General features: G+C 35.7%; 1 pseudogene; it reads right to left on the reverse strand.

Annotated features, from left to right (window-relative positions):
- Nucleotides 1-6,906: 6,906 nt before the first annotated feature.
- Nucleotides 6,907-7,474, reverse strand: LOC101411957 (GTPase NRas pseudogene; annotated as a pseudogene).
- Between the last annotated feature and the right edge of the window lie 13,647 nt (nt 7,475-21,121).

Here is a 21,121-nt window from a genome sequence, read left to right on the forward strand (position 1 = left end):
AGTAGGCATTAAAGCCAGAAGCAGCAAATTTACCTCCCTTGAGGAAACCTTTGTTAGGAACCTGCTGTGTACCAGGTACCTTAGTGCCACTAAAACCACTGTGCCCTTTAACAAGTCACTCTTCCTTGATAGACTTCAGTTCTTTCTCTGTAAAAGAGGGGCTTAATTTAAAAATCACTGAAGTCCTTCCAGATGCCACCTTTTGTCTCTATGTAGATCTATGATAATAATAAATCTACCACGCTATTAGACTGATTTTGGAAAATAAGTGAGTTGATTCATCTCTATAAAAAAGAAAGCACTGTGTATCTAGTCTGATATGACATGAGATCAGTGAGATTATAGGTTTATCAAAAGGCCAAATACTTTTTTAAACACAGCCCTTCTAGCTAGATTCTTATTCACATTCCCACTTTAAAAAACTCATCAAAGAAATGGATATCCAACTTTATACGTAAATAAAAAGTAAAACCTCACTGCAATACAATGACTCACCTTCAGGACAGCTAAATTGAGGATAATCAGAGCTCCTAAGTATTGGTGAGTACGTGGAGCATCCGTAACTCTCACACAAGTGAAATTGTCAACCTTATTTTAAAAGCTATCCAGGCGGCGGGCTTGGCCCAATGGTTAGGGTGTCCGTCTACCACATGGGAGGTCCACGGTTCAAGCCCCGACCCTCCTTGACCAGTGTGGAGCTGGCGCATGTGCAGTGCTGATGTGTGCAAGGAGTGCCCTGCCACGCAGGGGTGTGCCCCGCTTAGGGGAGCCCCATGCACAAGGAGTGTGCCCCGTAAGGAGAGCAGCCCAGCATGAAAGAAAGTGCAGCCTGCCCAGGAATGGGGCCACACACATGGAGACCTGACACAACAAAATGACGCAACAACAAAAAAAAGAACCACAGATTTCTGTGCCGCTGAAAACAACAGAAGCGGACAGAGAAGCAGCAAATAGACACAGAGAACAGACAAACGTGGTGGGGGGGGAGGGGAGAGAAATAAATAAATAAATCTTAAAAAAAAAAGCTATATAGAAGTATCTTCTATAGCTGAACATACACATGATGTAGAAAAATCCAAAACTTGGATTTCTAGTTTTAGCAAAGACAATGAGGAAATGAATCAACAAAAGCTCTGTACAAAAATTTTAACAGTAGTATTTTACAGTAACATAAATCTGAAAATGACTTAGGTTTCTATCAATACATTACATAAGAGTTGAGGATTTGTTTGTTTTTTTGCATATCATTAATAACTTTTAGACTTTGCACACCATAAAGCCTCTGTTACAAGCATTCAAACTTGCCTTTGTATCACCACAACCCAAACCAATATACAAATGAATGAGGGTGTCTGCATTCCAATACGTTTTTTATGGGCCATATTTGCAAACTGCTCCTCTAGATCAAATAAAAAACATATGCTATGTGACAGAGAGGATTATTAGCCATCCGTGAAAATTAAGAATGAATGGAAGAAATGACAACATGGAGGAATCTCACACACATAAACTTTAGTAAAAGAAGTCAGACATAATTGTATACAAACTGTATAATTTCACTTGTACATGGTTAAAAATATACAAACTGATCTTGTATATTGGACTTTAAGTTGTGCTAGGGTATGGGGATGATTACTGAGATGCTTAGTAGTGTCCTATCTTATGTTATGGGTTCTAGGTGCACAGATATTTTCATTTCTGAAAAATCTCTTGACATGATAATCACAAAATAATTTTTAAAATGCTTTAAAAACAAAGGCTATGAGGTATCATATTTTAAGCAAATGTTGGATTTCATTATTTTTTCAATCTTTAGTAGTTTCTTGTATAGAATAGTCAAATATATTTTCAAATTTAAAACAGACTGCAACTTCCATATAATATATAAATTAATAATTATTCTTTTTGTTGCTCAAAATGTGCTGCTTCACTTGTAGATCAAAAATATCTGTTATCAACACATGGGCATTTTTTAATCATTCAGAATTAGCAATGAGACTAAATGTACTTTGTAATAGTATTATGTATTGAACTCTGTTTTCCTAACGTCTATACCTTAGTGTCAGGGAATGATTTTCTGAAGAAGTCTTATAAATAGACAATTGACTGCATGGCATTATTTTTGGTGGCAGCAGAGGCACCCAGAAAGCCTTAAACATAGGCATAAGCATGTCATGTGCTTTCCTCTGATGCCTAAATTCCTCCTAAAGACATTGTTTTAAATGATAACAGTGTCATTCTGAAGTAAAACACAAATCCCTTTGGTTGGCCAATTACGATATCCAATTTGTAATGATGAGGCAGCTATTGAGACTTATGTTTTAATGGGAAGGCCTGGAAGGAAATCGGAATATGTTATCTGAGGGGCAAGTCATGCTTAGGTACCTAAATCTGGATCCTGTCTAAGCAGGGAATTCCTTTAAGCCGAGATTTGACATCCTTGGGGAAGGCTAAGCACCTAAAGGGAAAATGTGATTGGAAAAGAATCAGAAGTTGAGCAAGGAAGACTTCTTCTACTCCAGATATATATTAGATAAAGTAGCTAATGCAAATAAAGCTTTTGAGTAATACAAATCCGTCAACTTCTTATAGTTACCTGGTGGACAATGATTAATAAATACTCAGATGTTTGAATTCTTCATCAACACTATTCCCCACAGGAATAAATGTTATATATTAGTATCAAGAGCATTACATAAAGAATGGCAATGAAATGTGAAAAGCCATTACCATTGTCAACAAAATAACATCTCTCAAAATCAAAATATACTAATTCCACTGATTTTAATTTAATGAGTCTTCTAACTTTATACAAAGCAATGTAACCAACAACAATAAAAGGCATCTTCCTCTTTACTCACAAGTAGAGTTTTAAAAGAAACATGAAAAGATCTTAAGTATTGACATGCATACAATGGCATCTGCCTAATATGTCTTAGTGTTTTTTAAAACAGAAATTTTGCATTGGGTGGTTTAGTGACAGTTAAGTCAACTGTATTAAGACATAGATTTTACATGACTCATGTTTGACATTGTACATTGTCTTGAAACATAAGTCTCGAGTAGATGATCGATGAACCCATAGCAATCTGTGCTTGCCAATACACAGAAGTGATTCATACATTGTAAAATATACTATAAACCTGAACACTACAGAAAGATTCCCCAAGCTACCACTTTGCACATCTTCAAGAGGTACTATTCTCCTTATTTTCTATTTGTTTCCTGGAATTGTATAATATAGTGGTTGTCTATGTCACTTATTCTTCATAACAATTTTAATACTATTTTAGTGTACAGATGAAATGAATAAAACAATCTACCTCCCAACATGGTAGCTTTCTTATTTGCTTCTCCCTGCCCTGCCCTCCATTGCCTATATTGGAGGTCTGCCTTGGTTTACACGTGCTACTTGGATGACTGTTCTGTTCACTAGGATATCTAAAAATGTGTGGAACAATAATTTTTAATTTTCAACCATTAATTTTATGTAAACACACAACAGTGTTCCCTTAGAATAACCAAATGAATTGCTTTTTAAATGATTAAGCAAAGAACTTCCCGTTTCTATTTTCTAGAAATTTAACAAAAAAATATCTACCTAAGATTGGATTAATTACAATAAAATAGTCAACTTACAATATCAGCCCTTTTATTTAGGACTAAGGAGGTCGATTTTCCTATTTAAACAGCAGAATTGCACAACTGATATTTTTACCTACATTGGATGGCACAGAAATATAAAAGTCATACAACTTTTGTTGAGGGCTTCCTTCCCCTCCAGAATACAATTACTTCTCAGACTTTTAAAAATCATGTTATACTTTGAAATATCTCTACAACTACTCTAATAATGAGAACACTTTTAAAAAAATTCTTATAGCAAACAAAATATCTTAAAATAATTTTGTGGTATGCTAGACTGTTTAAAGAAACTTAGAAAAGATGAAGAATAATGTATAAGAATTATAGTTCTTTGTTTATAGCAACCACCCAAATAAAATATTTTCCCTAATTAAGTATTCTTGCTTTCTGCAATTTATTTAGCAAAGATGAATTACAAGAAGCACAATGTACCATTTTTTGGTTTTGAATTGTAGCTACCAGCAAATGTGTTCGTGACTGCAAAGGTGAAGCAAACTATGATTATGTTCACAAATAATAAAATGGAAAAAATTCTCTTTAAAGTGTTTCTCTGTCCTTGCTTTCAATTCAAGACAAAAATTTCACAGCAGTTTAAGGATGATGAAAGACTATGGGGCCCACTAAAATAAAATTATAATTAATTTTCCCTATTATACTCCTAAAGTGCTGTCATATGATATTTTATTACTAACTTAACATTCTATAGTAAGCTGTGAAAAATACAGCACTTGTCAGATTCATTTACAGATTAGTCATGGTAGCCTTTAGATAGACAGAACATCTTGTTTTAACTCTTTAAGTAGCAAACTTTTAAAAAATGCATAAGGAAATATGTAATTTATGATAGCTGACCCAGGGACTTAACTTGAGGTAAAAGACTTATAATTTCAAGGTAACCTAAAATTGTTTTTAGCAATCACAAACATATTCTAAAAAAATCACCTTTCATACCAAACTGACTGAAGTTATTCATCTCTTTTTGGAATGTAGTTTTGTCACCCTACTGTGTGAAGACTGAAACCCAAGTTCGACTTCTTAATATGATAATAAAAGAACATTTTCAAGTCTGAATTTTGGTCCTATTTAGATACTTCTGTTCTTAGAAAATACTTGAGAAAGCTTTAAGGAGTTATGGGCAAAAGAGCCTGAGATGAGGAACAATCTCTTTCTCTCTAATTTGACATTAAATTTAATAGACATTTTTAGGAGGTGTCAAGCTACCAGCCACTTTCATACTAAATAAAAAAGATTGGTTGAAGTGATAAGCCTCAATCTAGCCATAGGAAAAGATCAGAGAGCTTCTGTTCACAGGTGTTGATAGTACTGTGAAAGCTCCCAGAATCAGCACTAAGGAGCACAATTCCCTGGGTTTATTAAACTCTGGACAGTGTATGTTTCTTTCCCTTTTCTAAATTCATTTCAAGGTAATGTGGAATTTGCTTAACAAATGAGGATTCATAATAGAAGATAGGGGATCTCAGTAAGTATTTAGAATTATCAGATGAGAATAGAGGGTGGCCATTTTGGAATTATTCTTTTATCGAAAGTTATCCAGGTCTATTATTGATTTTCTATTCCTTTCTCAATTTCCATTCAAAGTCTACCTATTTGCAAGAAACTTATTAGCCTTGGTTATCTGGTATGCATAGACTAATCAAAATCCTGTTTTAAATAGATCATTATGTATAAAGAATTTTTTTTAAATTTTAATTTGAGGCATCATTCTCAAAAAAACATCTAAGGAGAAAAAATTTGGTTTAATTTAAAGTTTTTATATGTCTTTAAAAAAGTCTAAACACTTTATTTATAAAGAATTCTAGGCAGACCTCCTTAGTATACCAGTCATTGTGGAGGATTTGTGCTAATTGGCCTCTTTCCTTGCAGGGAAAACAGCAAGCGTCTGGAAAAACTGCTCCCTGTAATCACTAGTACAATGTGCTCCTGTGGAAGAATTTATGTCTGTGATACTAACGGGCTTGTTCAGGTTTTGAGATTATGACCCTGGTTCATTAGCACCATACTTTACTGAACTGAAATAATTAATCATGTACCAAATGATGCTGGTTGAGAAGCACAAGATGGGATGAGAAGGAGATTGAGGGCAATAGTTATAAATGTCTCAGAATACATGATAAGCAGTGAAAATTTAGTTTGTCTGTTAATATACTGCTTTATAGATTGAAAATAGCTAATGACACCTATTAAAACCTCACCCAAATTGTTATAATATCTGACCTCCTGCAAATGTAGAGTCTCTGGAGTGACCTAAATTTCAATGAGTAGAAGTTCATCAGACATAAGTTTATCAATAAGCTAGACTAAACAAACATACATATATAAGTAGTAACCTTGCAAAAATGTGGAAATTAGGGAAAAATTAAGTGAAATTATCCATAATTGTTTCCAGTTTCAATCTTCTCATTGGACAGTCCAAAAACAGACTTCTGGAAGATCAACATAATGCATGTAAGAAATGGCATCTGCTACCATATAGATTTATCTTTCCCTCAAAGGACTGACTGATCATAAACATATCTCATTCATTCATTTTCATATTGTTTTTGAGACATTGACTCTACTGAAGTTTTGAAAAGGGAGTCTACTGCAAAGAAATTTTCTAGGAAAAAGGCACTTCTCTTTAAAAGTCAGATTTAATTACATGAAAGTTGAGAAAAATAGGATGGACTCAAACGTCTAAATACTTTTGTTTATATGAATATAGAGTAGATGCCAGTTTAGGGAATATGGCTGACAGGTTTACAAACAAAACAAAACTGCAACATTAACTATATTCTCTGCAAAACAGTAATTTATGACCTTCCTCCAAAAGTCAACATAGTTCCAAATTCAACAGTAAAAGAAAAAAAAAAGTCATCAGCAGTTGCTTTTTAGATCTCAAGACTCTGTTCAACAGAATTTTATGTTTTCAGTTTGGTTTTCTAATCCAGAGCATGAATTCCTTTTTGGATGAAAAACCTGAGTTGTGATGGAGGGAAGGAGGAATACCCAGGACAGAAAAGTACTGGGGAGTGAAAAGAGGTGTATTTCTCTGGTCAGACAGCAGAATGAGAAGATAGTTATTCTGAGAATTTCTCGAATAGAGAATATTGTATTGATCTATTGAGAGCTGGGGAAGTAGCAAGAACTTCTTGAGATTGAAAATCGCAACAGGGATAATTCTCCTCCAGGGAAGTCAGGACCAGGCACCAGAGCAGCTTGAAAATGGATCTTTACTGAGGATAGAACTTTATGAGTATCTTGTTAGATGAACACACATGGCAACCCCACACAACTTCGAGACCCATCACCACTGCTTTTGAATTTTTTCATTCGTTACTGACGTATATCTTACCAGTGTGTAAAAGGCATCTTGGACACCCTTTCTGGCCTTAGCTGAGGTTTCAGTGAATGGAATGCCATAATTCTTGGTCCGTTCATTGGCTTGTTTTTTGTCTACTGTCCTTGTTGGCAAATCACATTTGTTTCCTACCAGCACCATAGGTACATCATTTGAACCTTTAACTCACTTAATCTGTTCACTGTAGAGGTTATTACCTGTAAATGATTTACTATTACTGATGACAAACACACAAAGGACTTCTCCTGTCCTCATGTGTAGGTCTCTCATGGCACTGTATTTTTCTTGTCTGGTCATACCCAGTATGTATAGCAGACAGGTTTCGCCATCTATAACCACCTGTTTTTTGGTAAGAATCCTCTATATATTAGAATCGTACTCATCTACGAAGTGGTTCTGGACTAGCTGAATTGTCAGTGCCCTTTTACCAACACCACCTGTTCCGACCACCACCAATTTGTACTCAGTCATTTCACACCAGCAATTATCTCAACTCCGCTGTTTCCCTTTCGGAAGGGTTCAGGACTACAACCAGGAAAATTGCTGTAGACCCCAGAACCGGCATTAACAGCCACCACTAGGGAGTAGCACTTCGTGAATTGTTTTTTGAGGAAACTATTTATTGAAAATAAGTCATTTGCGGTCCTCAAAAACTTTGTCTATTAAAATCTGGATTTACTAACTACTTCTGTGTAATGAGGTTGTTAATAAACTATGGATATATTAGATAATATATGAAAAATGGGATAGTCTCTGGAAATATATTAAATAATATATGAAAAGCACATAGCATTTGTTTTAAACTCCAAAATGATATCTGATTAATAATAAAAAATATTGTCCCTCAAATCTATTTCTAAGGACTTATTTTAATAAAACACCTAGAAACAATAGATTATGTATATCTAATTTTACTTATCAGTCTAGTTTAAAATATGAAGCCTTATATATAAACGATAGCATGGATGAAGTAAATTTAATTTAATGGAAAGGTGTGTGCATGTATGTGTGCTTTTGTAATATGGAATTAAAACAAAATGCATATATTGATATTGGTAAAGCAGAAATAACATTAGCAGACTAAAGCTCATATCATTATTGTTTATCAGATATAATATTAGGCATTTGTATAGATAGAAATAAAAGAATATTGGTAAAAGTTGTGTATTTATTTTTCAATCAAGCAACCAATATCAGATTTTAAAATATGATTATACCCATCACTTATACCTGTGAATCATGAGATGAACACCAAGGACCAGATGCAGATATATTTATATGATCTAAATAAGTCAAGGGACAATCATGGAATACATGTGGATATAACTACATCAAAGACATGTCACTAGTTCTTAAAAAGGTAGTAATGTTTGATGTCAAGTGATTTATATTTTAAATTTATTTAGAACTTTTTTCCTTTCTCCTGTAAAATCATATTTCAAAAAGAAAGGTATAGAGCTTTATATAAACTTTCTTTTTTATAACATATGTCAATATCCTTCTATCTGTTGGTGGAAAAAAACCATGTGAACTCTAGTAAACTAGAGCTAGGACCATACAGTAAACCATACTCCCATTCTTGCTTCCGTGTTACCTTCACTACTAGTTGACCCACAATCAGATCTAAATATTCTTTATTGTCTCCCCCGAGTAACAACAACTTTCCTAAAGATGCATGGTTAGTTCTGTCAGTTATCACTTTGGCACTGCAGCCCTTGTTCATGGATATTTTTTCATCCTATTCTTGAACAAACCTGGGTGTTTCTGCTTCAGTGGTTCATGAATCACAGAATTTGTCCCTGACTGTGCCAATGCATTCAGGGTTATTTACTGAAACTCAACAGGACCTGAGAGGCATATGGGGAATAGGGTATTATTATATCCAGAAACCTGCCATATCACTGCATCTTTTCTACCATTTTGTATAATCAAAAGGAAAAAAATATTTATTTACCTGCACTTTTCACTTAAATAAAGTTTTTGTTACAAGATCTAATTAGAAAATTGACAAAAAAAATCTTGTTAGAAGATGTGTCAACTGGAAAAACTAACTGTATGTATGATGACCTTCAAATATCATGATGCTGATTATCTGTAAGAGAGAAGTAGGAAAAATTATAATGAAGAGTATATAGATTGGTGTAGGAATAATGTGATTTAATTTGGATGAAGGTGAGCTTCAAATTGTACACCATTATACAAATGTAAGTAATATTATAATTGATTTCATAGATTTCTACTAAATTATATACATTCGGCTGTCCCTTACTTCAAGCAATCCTAGCATTATATATATATATATGTATTATATATGTGTGTATAGTTACTGAAAACATATATCATTACTTACTATAATACACACACATATATATATATACACACATACACACACTTATTGTTACTGAAAATGAAAATGAAAAGAAACTTGTGATGAAAGTGCTGAGAGAGGGCAATTATTTCCCTTCTATGTGTGCTGATTTGAGTCTTTTGTGGACCCCAGAAGATCCTATTCTTAAAATGAACCTACCCTGTGCCTGTAAACCTATAGTAGATGGGAACTTTTGATTAGATGGCTTTAGTTAAGGGCTTTGATTAGATTTTGGGATCAATGGTAGGTTCTTAATCCTCTTATTGAAGTCTTTATAAGCAAAGGATTAAAAGCAGGAGACACACAGAAAAAGCTGCAGAAACAGAAATCCCAAGAAACTGGGAGAGAGGTCCCAGAGGCCAGACCCTGGAATCAGCAAAGAACAGATTCACAGAAAGAGGCACAGAAAAAAGTCCCCGGAGAGGTTGAAAGAGAGGAGACCTGAAGGAGAGGGGAGAAACAGCCATATGTCAGATCACCCACAGCTGAGCTCAGGAAGAAAGTAAGCCGTTAGGAGATGGCAGAGCCCAGACTAGCAAAGCTGCCTTTGTGTACTTCTCCTCTCTCTCTTTTTTATTAAACTTTATTTCAACTTCAAAAATTAAAATAACCAAAAAAAAAATGGCATTTTAACAAATTATGGAAGCATTACTTAACAAAATTCTGTCTAGGAACATTTATCTTATTCAATTCTAAAAACATTTGTTCTTCCAGTGTTCAGAAATATAACTAAATTAGCACAGATTGGTTAAATGACATGACCAAAGACTCCTGTTAATGAAGAAAATAAAGAACAGAAATGTTTGATCATATTCATATCTCATAAAACTAAGTCCCATATTTTCTTTTTTTGACCTTAGTGCCTTCTTTACATTTCTACAAAAATATTACAATATTACTGCCACCTATAGTCTGTAAGTTACATTATTTATATACTAAATATCACAATATTCTTAATACCTTCTATTAGGGGAATATTCTTCTATTTATATTATTAACAATTTTCATCTACCAACAAGATCACAAAGTTTTATAGTCCCTAAATTTCCTCTAGCTGTCTTTCAATTAATATTAACTTTCCTAGACTATTCCTTTCAGCCATAATCACATTTCTAAATCAGCACTATTATGCTCATTATAATGTACTACCATCAATTCTATCCATTTCCAATATTTACAATTGGCCTTATTAAATATCCTACATATATTTAATATGTTTAAAACTTTAAGATGTACCTGTTTGTGTTATCAAAACAAGGCCAGGGAGCCATTACTGGGGTGCAGACCAGATCAACAGCACTTCATTTGGGAAAGGTCCGAGAAAAGTTTTGTTTTAATGCACTTTTCCAGGTGGCAGGGAGAGGGCACTCTTTGACAAACCTTTCCACAGAGATGATCCTTCAATTTCCACTGACTGGATCTTAGGAGCCTGTGATTCAAAACCGGGCTAGAAAAACTTCAGTCAGACTTTCACTGCACCTCCCTCTTCCCAGGAGGAATAGTCCTTTTTCCTATCCATTGTCCACTTAAATGCAGGTGTTACCAAGGCTTATCCCCTCAAGGGTTGTGCATAAGCAGCATTCCTAGCCACAGGGGCTAGAAAGTCGTGATTTTCCTTTTGGCCTCTCCGTCTTTCTGTCCCCAGTCCCTCCTGGAAGATGCATGCAGCCCTCTCCTGGTCTGCAGTCCCCAAAGCAGTCCCCTTGGACAACTTCTATGTTTTCTCCCCTATTTTGTAAGAGAGCTGCACCCTACCTGAGCTATTCCAATGCCATCTTCCCAGAACACCTCCTGCGCCATTACCATTGTCTTGTCACATGGCAGGAGTCCAGGATCGCTAGAAGCCAACCTTTGGTGAGATAACAACTCTGATAATCATTGATTTAGACATTTTCACAAAACCAGAAATATAAGTTTTATCCTAATAAATTCCCACTGAAAAACCCAATCCACTTCTGGTATTTTGCTCATAGCAGTTCTTATCAAACTGAAACACTGTGACATTGGAAATAGGAGTTATGAAGCCATAAACCAGATAAGCCATAAATTCCTAAGTAAGACAATCCTTCCCCACCATAAGCACAATTTAAAGTACACATTTATATTCCTAAACATGATAACTATCTGTATTAGAAACACTTCCAAGTTCAGTGCCAGACAATTGCATAGCCACCAAGAAGACTGAAAATGAAACAAGCTGAGGGAAATTGGAATCTGTGGAGGAAATCCCAGGGTAGCCAACTTCCAGTGTGTAGGGGGAGGTAGTCCATTTTTCACAACAGTTCAGACCAGTGTTTGAGCCAGAGATGCCCATAAATGATAGGCACAGTGCCATTTGTCCTGTGTGGAAACAAAGAAAAAATGGAAATTGCAATGAAAAAAATGGATTGTTGCATCTTTATGTCCAATGTTATGGCAGTTAGATAACCTTTCAAAGCCCAATTAAAGCAAAGATGAAGAGGTAATCCAAGATGGTGACAAGGCAATTAGTAATCACCCAGATCTATCTAAACCACCAATTTGGGAGCCCTAGGAGACCTGAAGAGTATCCTTGAAAGTATGGAAGGAGACTGACCCTGCAGAGAAGATTCACGAGTAGAGTCTCCACACAGCAGAGGTTGGTGCTTGTGGCACAAGCTGCCTTGGGAACTATTTCATGGCTGGAGTTGGAAACTCCATTTCCCAAAAATGGGGGAAGAAGACACTGTGTGGCACCAACTACAGTTATTAATTAGTAAATCCAGCTGGCTAAAGTATATCCTAAGAACAGCTAAACTTTTCACCTGTCCGAGTCAGAAAAAGGCCAGTAGCCTCCATTTTTAATCTACCCCCCACATGATGGGCAGCTGGGCTGATTGAAAATCATGGTGTTAGTACCTGCTTCTTTCCATCCAGCCTGATTGCAGTTCTAGCCTAAACTATAGCCCTACCTCTGGCAGGGAGGAAGCTGGGGGACCTGCACCACCTCTCTGGGAAACTGGAAGCCACATCACAGAGACCAGTGCCCATCATACTCTTGTGGCACAAACTGCCTCAGGAGCTATTCTGTGGTTAAAGTTAGAGGCTCTATTTCCCATAATCTGGGGAGGAAGAAACAGTTGTCCACTGACCTCGGCTACTGAGTATTGATCCCAGCTGGCTAAAGCATAATCCTAGAAACTTTGGTTTGAAACTTTTCAAGTTGGAAAGTGTCCAGTAGCCACCATTTTGACTCCAACTATGTTAAGACAGGAAGCCAGGCTGACTGTAAATTCAGAGAAGTTAGGGACTGGCTTCTTTCCACCAAGATCAGACTGCAGCCCTACCTTTGGCTCCAGTCCCACCTCCAGCAGGGTGGAAGCTGGCAGGATCAGCAACAGGCTATCCAGGCAACTGCAGGTGCTTTTAACTGGCACAGACTGAATAGTCAGACACCAGGGGCTGCAACCCTGCCTCCCAAAAGGATAAGTAGAAGAGCTATGTATCCTTAGTCTTTCTGGGTAACTGCAGACAATTTTAGCCCACACAGACTGCTTTGTTGAGTGTCATTGAGTCCAACTCCACCTCTGCGCCCTCATAGAACAGCTTCTCAGTGCAACTGCAGGTGCATTTGGCTCACATGGATTAAATTGTTGGGCACTCCAGAGGGTTGATTTCCACGCTTGGCAGGGAGGAGTCTCATGGTATGTCGGTTTATTTGGGCAACTGTGGTAATTTTGGACCCACATGGCATAGATTGCTGTCCACAACTACAGCTTCATTACCAGCAAAGGTAGGGGAGGAAGGAGTGTGAAGCTTCATCAGTCTCTCTGAGCAACTACAGACAGTCTTGCCCTGCCTAATTTAGATTATTACACATGGCTACAGCACTGTCCCTTCCCCTGACAGAGGAGAAAGTTGGGAGAAACTCATCAATTCCTGGGGAAACATGGGCAGACTTCAGCTTCTATAGCTTACAACACAAACTATATCTTTAACTCTTACTACACAATGAGCAAAGGGTAAAAAACAAGAAAGTTCTAAACTAAAGAGAGAAACTGCACCCAGAATAAATACATCTAGTAAGCCAGATGTGAAAACACCAATAAAAATTTACAATCCATACCAAGAAACAGGAAGACATGTCCCAGTCAAAGGAACAAAGTAAGCCTAAGATGACATAAAATATTTGAGACAACTAATCACAGATATCCAAACAAATCTCCTTAATAAGTTCAGTGAAATGGCTAAAGAGATTATGGTATTAAGACACTGGGGGAGTACAAAGAAGAATTTGAAAGCATACCTAGAAAAATAGCAGACCTTATGGGAATGAAAGGTGCAAAAATGCAATTAAAAATACACTGGAGTCATATAAAAGCAGATTTGAGGAAGCAAAAGAAAGGATTGGTGAGCTTACATGACCTCCGATAGCAAACATACAAAAGAACGGATGAAGAAAAGAGTGGGAAAAAAAAATGAACAGGGCCTCAGGGAAATAAATGAAACGAGATGTGAAAACATACATGTAAGGGCTGTCCCAGAAGGAAAAGAGAAGGCAAAATGGGCAGAAGGAATATTTGAAGAAATAATGGTGGAAAATTTCCCAACCCTATTGAAGAACATAGATATCCATGTCTTAGAGGCACAACGTTGTCCCATCCAAATAAATCTGAAGAGACCAACTCCTACACACATATTAATCAGAATGGCAAATGCCAAATTCTCAGAGAATTCTGAGCACAGCAAAAGGAAAAAAATGCGTAACATATAAGGGTTACCCAGTAAGAGGAAGTACCAATTTCTCATCAGAAACCATGGAGGCAAGAAGGCAATGGTATGGTATATTTAAGACACTGCAAGAGAAATATTGTCACCCAAGAATTTTATATCTTGCAAGATTATCTTCCAAAAATGAGGGCAAGATTAGAATATTCACAGATAAACAGAAATGAAAGAGTGTATATCAAAATGACCAAATTTGCAAGAAATACTAAAGGGAGTGTTACTGCCTAAAATAAAGGGCTGGAGAAAGAGGTAGAGTCTATAAATGATGACTGCATTAGTAACAGTAACTGAAAGTGTCAAAAAAATGGTGAAAATGAAATGACGGCGGTGCTCAGAGATGTATTCAGCAAATGCAATGAACTTCTCATGATGCTTGAGGAGGTTGCTGTTATGGGGGGAGGAGTGGTGTGAGGGGGTGGGGGGTATATGGGGAACCTCATATTTTTTTAATGTAACATTAAAAAAATAAATAAAGACAAAAAAATTGAAAAAAAAACTCAAAGATTAAAATGGAAGAAATAAGAAATTTACAGTAATAGCATTGAATGGTAGTGGATTAAACTCCCCAGTCAAAAGGCACAGACTGGTGGAATGCATAAGAAAATATGAGCCATCTATATTATTTCTGCAAGAGACTCACCTAGGTCACGAGGATACCAAAAGATTGAAAGTGAAAGTTTGGAAAAAGATATTACACTCAAGCAGGAATCAAAAAAAAAAGAAAAAAAAAGCTGAAGTAGTTATACTTATATTAGATTCCATAGATTTTAAAAGCAAACTCTTATTAGAGACAAAGAAGGGGATTGTATATTAATAAAAAGAAGAAATAACAATCATAGGTGTGTATGCACCTAACCATGATGCCCCAAGATACATGAGGCAAACACTGGCAAAACTAAAGGGAGAAATAGACTTAGCTACAATAGTAGTTGCAAACTTCAATACACTACTCTCAGCATTGGATAGAACCATCTGAGTAGAGGATCAATTAAGAAACAACTTCAATAATATGGGCTAAACCTAATAATATACAGAAAGTTGGGCCCCAAAACAGCAAGATAAACACATTATTTTCAAGTGGTCGTGGATCTTTCTCCAGGATAGACCATAAGTTGGGTCACAAAACAAATCTCAATAAATTCAAAGAAATTGAAATTATTAACACTTTTTCTGATCAGAACAGAATAAAGTTGGAAGTCAACAAGCACCAGAAAAAGGACAATTTCACAAATACATGGAGATTAAACAACACACTCTTAAATAATCAGTGAGTCAAAGAAGAAATTTCAAGAGAAATCAATAAATAAATTACAATGAGAACAAATGACAATGAGAACACAACATATCAGAATCTATGAGGTGCAGCAAAGGCAGTGTTGAGAGGAAATTTTACAGTGCTCAATTCAAACATTAAAAAAGAAAAAAGAGCTAAAAGCAATGATCTAAACACATTGCTAGAGGAATTCAAAAAAGAACATCAAACGAATCCCAAAGCATGTAGAAGGAATGAAATAGCAATGATCAGAGAAGAAGTAAATGAAATTGAGAAGAAAAAACAATAGAGCATTAAAAATACCAAAGTTGGTTGTTCAAGATTAACAAAATCAGCAAACTCTTATCTAGACTAAGAAAAAAAGAAAGAAGATGCAAATAAATGAAATAAAAAATGAAAATGGGAACATTACTAATGACCCCACAGAGAGAGATCATAAGAGGATAGTAAGAACAAAACCTAGACAATGTATACCAAAAACTAGACAATGTAGATGAAATGTAAAAATTCCTAGGAATGCATGAACAACCTACACTGACCCTAAAAGAAATAGAAGACCTCAATACACCAATCATAAGTAAACAGATTGAAACAATCATCGAACATGTCCCCAAAATGAAAAACCCAGGACTAGATGGTTTCACAGGCAAGTTCTACCAAGCATTAAAAGAAGATTTAATACCAGTCTTACTCAAGCTCTGCGAAAAAAGTTGAACAAGAAGGAATTCTACCTGACTCATTCTTTGAAGCCAACATCACCCTAATATCAAAGCCAGATAAAAATATTAAGAGAAAAGAAAATTACAGACCCATTTCTCTATTGAATACAGATGCAAAAATCCTCAATAAAATACTTGCTCTTTGAATCAAACAACACATTAAAAGAATTATTCATGATGATCAAGTAGGTTTTATTTCATTTTTTATTTTGGCATGCAAGAATTCAATACAAGAAAATCAATCAACATAATACACCACATTAGTAAGTCAAAGAAGAAAAATCACATGATCTTATCAATTGCTATAGAAAGGGCATTTCACAAAATACAGCATCCTTTTTTGATAAAAATACTATAAAAGTTAGGAGTTGAAGGAAACTTTCTCAACATGATAAAGGCCATGTACAAAAAACCCACAAATAACTGTGTACTAAATGGTGAAAGACTGAAAGCTTTCCCATTGAGATCAGGGGAAAGACAAGGATGCCCATTGTCACCACTGTTGTTCAATATAATGCTAGAGGTTCTAGCTACAGGAATCAGGCAAGAAAAAGAAATAAAAGGCATCCAAATCAGAGAGGAAGAAGTAAAACTTTCAGTATTTACAGATATGATCTTAAATCTAAAAATTACCAAAAAATCTACAATAAAACTGCAAATGCTAATAAACAATTTCAGTAGAGGGTCAGGATACAAGATCCACATGCAAAAATCAGTGGTGTTTGTATACAATCATAATGCACAATCTGAGGAGGAAGTCAGGAAAAGTTCCATTTACAATAACAACTAAAATAATCAAATATATTTTAGGAGTAAACTTAACCAAAGATGGAAAGCACATGTATTCAGAAAACTATAATGCATTGCTAAAAGAAATTTTAAAAAGACCAAAACAATTGGGAGAACATTCCATCGTCATGGATTGGAACACTTAATATCATTAAGATATCAATTCTACCTAAACTGCTATGGATTGAATGCAATCCCAATAAAAATTCCACCAGTATTTTTTAATAAATGGAAAACACAATTATCCAACTTATCTGGAAGGATAACAGGTTCCAAATAGCCAGAAACACCTTAAAAAGTAAAAGCGAAGTTAGGGGACACTTATCCAGACTTTAAATCATATTACCTATCTACAGTGGTATTAATAAGAACAGCATTAGGGGGTGTGGGGTATGTGGGAACCTCTTGTATTTTTTAACATAACATTTTTTGTCATTTATGTATCTTAAAAAAGACAATTATATATATATATATATAAATATATATAAAGAACAACATGGTATTGGCATAAAGATAGATATATATAGACCAACTGAACCAAATTGTTGGTTCTGAAACAGACCCTCAGGTCTATGGCCAAGTACTTTTTGATAAGCTTGTCAAATCCACTCAGCTGGGACAGAAGAATTTGTTCAACAAATGGTGCTGGGAGACTGGAATATCAATAACAGAAGAAAGAAAGGAAACCCTTATCTCATACCTTATACAAAAATTAACTCGAAATGGATCAAAGACCTAAATATTAAAGGAAGTAACATAAAGCTCCTTAAAGAAAAATTAGGGAAACATCTTCAAGGCTTGGTGGTAGGTGGTGGATTCTTAAACCTTACATTGAAAACATGAGCAATGAAAGAAAAGATGTGTAAATGGGACGTCCTTAAACTTAAACAGTTCTGTGATTCAAAGGACTTCATCAGGAAGGTGATGGGAGAAAATATTTGGAAACTAATATTCAATATGCATCTGATTTCCATTCTATATAAAGAGATCATACAACTCAACAGTAAAAGAACAAGCAATCCAATTTAAAAATTGGCAAAGCATTTAAATAGATATTTCTCCAAAGAAGAAATACAAAGGGCCAAAAACACATGTAAAATTTTTCAGTATTACTAGCTCTTAGACAAATCAAAATAATGAGATATCATCTAACACCACATAGAATGGTCATTATGAAAAAACAGGCAAAAAATAATTGTTGGAGAGGATATGGAGAAATAGAAACACTCCTTCACTGTTGGTAGGATTGTAAAATGGTGCAGTCTCTGTGGAAAAAAGTTTGGCAGCTCCTCAGGAAGCTATATATAGAACTGTCATATGTGCCAGCAATTCCTCTACTTGTAATACATCCAAAACTGAAAACAATGACATGACGACACATCTGAACACCAATGTTCATAGCAGCATTCCTCACAATTGCCAAAAGATGGAAACAACCCACATATCCATCAACCAATGAATGGACAAAGAAAATGTGGCACATACATACAATGGAATACTATGCTGCAGTAAGAAGAAATGAAATTGGGAGACATGATAACATGGATGAATCTTGAAGATATTATATTAAGCGAAATAAGCCAGACACAAAAGGGCAAATATTGCATGGTCTCATTAATATGAACTAAATAGAAGAATAAACACATGGAGTTAAAAACTAGAGTATAAGCTATTAGCAGATAAGAGTAGGGTTGAGAAGAATTATTAATGCTTAATGTATGCACAAGTTTTAATTAACTTGACTGTAAAAGTGTGGAAATGAATAGAGTTGATGGTAACACATTATCGTGAGTAGCAGCTGGTTTATAAATGGGATTGTGGTTGAAAAGTGAAGTCTGGGGAAGTAAATTTAATTAAAAGATAGCTAAAGAATAATCAAGGAACTGAATAACACAGTGAACCCAGAGGTAGATGAGAATTGTGGTTAAGGGTATAAATGCTACAGAGTGTCTTTCTGTGAGCGAGAACAGATGTATATCACTACTACAGGGAGGTGGAAATGTGGAGAAGCATGGGAAAACTACAATTGGTGTAATCTATAGACTGTGGTTAACAGCAGTATTATAATATTCTTGCATCAATGCCAAAGATAAACTGTGTTGATAATGAGGGTGTATGGAAAAAGTGTGGCAAATGAATGCTATCACCATGGTTGGTAGTAATAGTGTGATGATATTATCTTGTAATCTGTAACAAATATTCCACCATGGTGTGTTATATTGGAGAAGGGGAGTTGTATAGTAATTCTATATATATGCACAATTGTTTTGTAAGTTCACAGCCTCTGTGAAAAAATATATTAAAAAAAATAGGGTGGTTTTGGGGAAAAATGCACCAAATGTAAGATAAGGACTATAGCTAGTAGTAATATTTTGATGACACTCTTGCATAGTTTGTAACAAATGTTTCACAACAATGAAAGGTGTTGGTAGAGGGGTGATATATAAGACCCCTGTATGATGTTATGCATGTTTATTTTGTGAGTTCACAACCTTTACTATACACTTATTATTTATACATGTTCATGAATGAATGATGATATACTTCAATAAAAATTATATTTAAAAAAAGCCAAAGCTGAAATGAAGAGATTAGAACAGGCTGTAGTTCTGGAAAAGGACATTAGAATAGCATCTTCCTAAAACACCTATGTATAAACCAAAAAAGGTGCAACACACAGAAGGACAATTAGAAGTAATGCCACATAAAGGTGTGAAAATGCATGGACTAAGGGTGCTATGGGGGCAGAGGAAAGGCTGGGATCTGGAGGTGTGGGATCCCTGAGGAGTGTAGAAGAGGGATTATGGAAGGAGAAAATTGAAATTAAAGATGAGCCTAAACAAGCAGACATTAATAACTACAAAAATGGAAGAAATCAAGGATCCCATTAAAAATTAGGAAGAGAAACCTGCTCAGGAGCAAATAGTAATAGTAATGAGGGAGTTTGCCTCTGCAAAATTAGTATAAGTAACAGAAAACATTCACCAAAAGGCCAAGAGAGCATAGCTATCTGGTTACTATGATTATGGGATATAGGGGGAGATGGCATTATGCTTTCAGGATTGGAAATGGCAAAAATGGACAGCTCTTTGTTCATAACCATCTTTAGCAGGCATGGCAAAGGTCAGACAGCATTCCAAATTTATTAGCATGATGCATTTTAGTTGCAACATTTGCCTGGCCTAATGAAGGGAATATACCATCCACCATAGGCATATGATCATCTATGAAAGAATTACAGTACATAGTCAGAGAATTAGGAATGAAGCATGCAGCATATACTGAACACATTTGTGGACCTGATGATGAACTCTTTATGGCTGGTATGAAGGATAAAATCCTCCAAACTTCACACCCAACTTGATATGGGACTACGATAGCTGTTCTCAGCCTACTAGGCAGCCAGGAAATTCACTGCGTGGGACATGCAATAGCAGACTTGGGTAAGACAGAAAGAAAACGGTCAAAGAGGGTATAGAAAGTAAACAAAGAGACCTCAAAAGAAGAGGGGCAGGAAGGCATGTACATACATGTAACCCATAAACAATTTTGGGCTGATTCAATTGCTGTAGGCACCCCAACAGAAAATATACATAAATAACTGATGCTAGAATGGTAGGACTCTGGCAAAAGCTGCTTAAGGAGAAAGTATGGGCCTTGGTCTACATCTAATTCTGTGCCACTGATTATCCTCTCACAGCAACCCTCAAGAAAAGTATGTCTAATATAAAGAGGTGAATATGGCCTACCCCTGAAGACTAGGGCTAGGGACACAGTTGCCTGCAAATACAGGTGACAGCAGAAAATAAGAGGCTTCATGTACAACTAGTTATTCACTGATTTTCAACAAACCATTTGCACATTTTAGCTGTTATTGATATTGGAGCAGAATGCACAATCATTCCCTCTGGAATCCCCAGAGATTTAATGTCTTTTAAAGGTAATAAATGGATATGGGGGGGGAGGGGGAGGGAGAGAGCCAACCAATAGTGCAAACTACCCTAATATTACAAATCAGGTACTTCACCCCCTGAAATTACATTGTATGCATTTCTTCCATTCCTAAATATGTATTAGAGGTGGGTGTGTTAAAAGACCTATTCCTTACCATGTATAGGTATATTTTGCCTTTGCACCAGCTGTGTAAAATCATTTATACAGAGTGCTGCTTGTAAGTGCCTAGTATACCTTCCTGCAACCAGGAGGGTCACCCATACCAAACA

Source organism: Dasypus novemcinctus, chromosome 10 (assembly GCF_030445035.2).
Source record: "Dasypus novemcinctus isolate mDasNov1 chromosome 10, mDasNov1.1.hap2, whole genome shotgun sequence".
NCBI classification, from domain to species: domain Eukaryota; kingdom Metazoa; phylum Chordata; class Mammalia; order Cingulata; family Dasypodidae; genus Dasypus; species Dasypus novemcinctus.